The following is a 3146-nucleotide window of genomic DNA, read 5'->3' on the forward strand; positions in this document are numbered from 1 at the left end:
TTTTATTCACTTTATTTGGGTGCATTTAGGCTAGCAAACCCTTATCAATATTTTCCTTTTCTTTTACAAAGTAAACTATCTAATTCTAACCTTACCACATCTAAGGGCTCAAATTAAACTGATGAGCACCTTTTATTCACTCTACCTATCTAATGATCTACCAAGATTCCACTGTTTGGCTAGATTTTATTCACTAACTATAGAAAGAAAAGGTATGCACAATATTACAAGGCTTCACCTTAGTCATTCAATATTATGACTCCTATTAGTATAGGAACCTAACACACTTTAAACTATTGTTCTAGACATGGCTACTTATCTAGGGAATTAGTATTTATCCATAGATGCAAAATTCTCCAAAACAAATTGGTGACTCGACTAGGGAAGATTATCTTTCCTAGTAGCTTACCCACCTCCTAGGACATCCTTGCAGACCTTACTTCTATTCATAGATTTTAATTATGCTCTTTGCATTGAAAATTTGGTCAAAACTGTGTCAAATTGCCTCTTGAAATGGCTCACTGTCACTAGCACAGGCTTGTGAGGGACATAGTGCGCTGCAGAGCACCCCTGGCTTAGGGACAATGCTCTGAAGCAAATTGTCTCCCATTCAAGGTTGCGTTGATCCTCCTAGTGTCAGTTTCCTACCTTTGGAAAGTGTTTTTGCCAACTTTTCTCTGTTAGTTTGTTTGCTGATTGATCAATGAATGTTATGTCTCATAGCACAAGCTTTTATCTCCTTGTCTATCCCTACTTTGATTTGGTTGATTAATGTTTCTTTAATGTTTTCTTTGTCACTATCAATCTATAGTCAAAATTAGAATATATTTGATTAATCTTCGTTCGAAAGAAAGTGTCGAAAAGTCTTCTTTTCCTTTGAAACAGAACTGTCGTAAAAGTCTTCGTTCTTATGAAAGATTGATTGATTGTATGTGCATATTTCCTTTTGTTCATATTCACATTAAGGAAATCGAAAAGAAATGCATGCATGTTGCATTGAAAAAGTTTGTGTGTGCTCATAGGAATAGTGTAGGGAAATTGCATTAAATTGTGCTCTTTGCTCTTTGATCAAAAGAAATATGATTGCTCTATCCCTAAGTAGTTAGGATTTTCATCATTAAATTGAATGGAAATAATGCTTATCATGATAGTTGCATTCCTAGGAATTTCATAATACATCACGTGGTGAACTTGAAAGGAAAATTCCTAAGCAAGTTCAACTTAAAATTAACATCAATTTACCTAATGGAGCATTATCACATAACAAAAAACATTTAGAGGTATAGGTTAGAGACGTGTTCCGACAACGTAAAACATAGCAGTTGTCGCTAACTTGTCTATAATACACCCCGAGTGTGATACCTCATTCCACGTACGTGAGTATATCGTAGCTCATCTAGGGTAGTGTTATAGTACGCAAAGTATATGGAAATGCTCTCACTATGCGGTTTTGCATTAGACAGTGCTAATACCAATTGGGCCTCCACATACTTTCGGGTATATATGGGAGGACAACACTAGATTGCTATCCATCCTTAGGTAACCAAGTTGGCCACCTTGTACACTATGATACACGGAACACAACATTCGAGGATATTTCCTGCCCGTACTTCTTAGTTTGCCAGGAGGTATTCTGCAGTTCACAGTTGCTCGGTAAACCTTTTGCCTAGATTATCCCACTTTTGTTTTGTTATGTTAATCTGATTAAAATAAAATTAATTGACCGCGGATAACATCCTCCATTCTCACTCCTTAGTTGATCTTAGGTTGAGAAATATGTCGACAAATCCGAAATCCACCTATCAAGGAATTCCTTTTGATGGGAATCCTCATCCTTTTCCTCTTCTTGGAAATATTGGCGCTCCATATATGGATACATTGTCCCTTCCTGCATTTATCATTGGATTTCCAATATGGTTTTTTTCAATATCCTTGGTTCAAAATGTCGCGATTTCTCCGTGATTGAGTACTCCTCCAACTGGACAAAATCAACCTCTAGTTGATCCTAAAGTTGACCCTTTGCCTTCTTCCTCAGTTGTTTCTTCCTCCCCTTCTTCCTCTTCGCCTGTTGAAAGTATTGGTACTAGTAACTAGGTGGCTAAGAAGAAGAAGAAGAAGAAGAAGAAGATTCACTAGAGGGGCAACCAAGAAACCATTGCTTTGAATGAAATATTTGATGAGAAACCACTGTCAAGCCTCACAAAGTTTGATATCCATGCAAACTTTGTGCGAGAGACTATCTTCCTCGAAATTGTCCTGACATTCCTCAAATATTAGAAGAATGGTCTTCTCGTTCACATCATCGTGTGTCATCAACTTCTTGAGACATGCTAGTGACACACCATCAAATAGTGGTACTAAAGTTCATGGAAAGAAGGGTTAAGTTAAGTTTCCCTATAGGTTGGGTGAAGGAATCACCCCATTCACCTTTGTCCCTATCTGGATGAAGCAAAAAAATTGTTGGATAACCGTCCTGATTCACCACAACGACTTTCATCTGGTTACAGGAGACTCTCCCTTAATACTTCATTAGTTGATGAATTGACTGACACAAATCAACCTTCGGTCAAACACACTCTCTCTAAATGTGAATCCCATGAGTCTATACCTGACCAATCACAGGTCGAGGAAACAGTTGACCCGATTTCACCTTCACTTAATTGTACCTTTCCCGAAGAGAGGAATATGATACCACTCAGGTTCTTTTTGTTTCTTTAGATTCCAATGAGCTTGAGGGAAATCCTCCTGTTCCATCAAGACAGGAGGAAAATCCTCCCACTCTCGTAACTCAAGGGGATAATTCTCCCATTCTTATGGTACCCCCTCCAAGTAGTTTGGTCACTTCCTTTGATTGGAATCGACTGGCAATATTCTGTCTTGCTTCTTATGTGCCTTTCTAGATGATAGTACAGGTTTGTAATATGATTTTATCTAGCACTATTATAGATGAACGTGCATTAGTGAGTATCCTTTCCTCTACTTCTTGGCAAGCACTCAGTTAGCTGCCACTTGTGCCAGTTACCTAGAATCTGTTGGCTTTTAATAGAGGAACTAGTCAACCATTAGGGATCCTTCCTCAGTTTCCTATTACTTTGAGAGGAAAAATAATTTATCTGAATGTGATGGTAGTCCCAGGCCCTTTAGAT

Source organism: Pinus tabuliformis, chromosome 3_1, assembly GCF_031772625.1.
Source record: "Pinus tabuliformis cultivar Carrire ecotype Pingquan chromosome 3_1, CPIR1, whole genome shotgun sequence".
NCBI lineage: Eukaryota > Viridiplantae > Streptophyta > Pinopsida > Pinales > Pinaceae > Pinus > Pinus tabuliformis.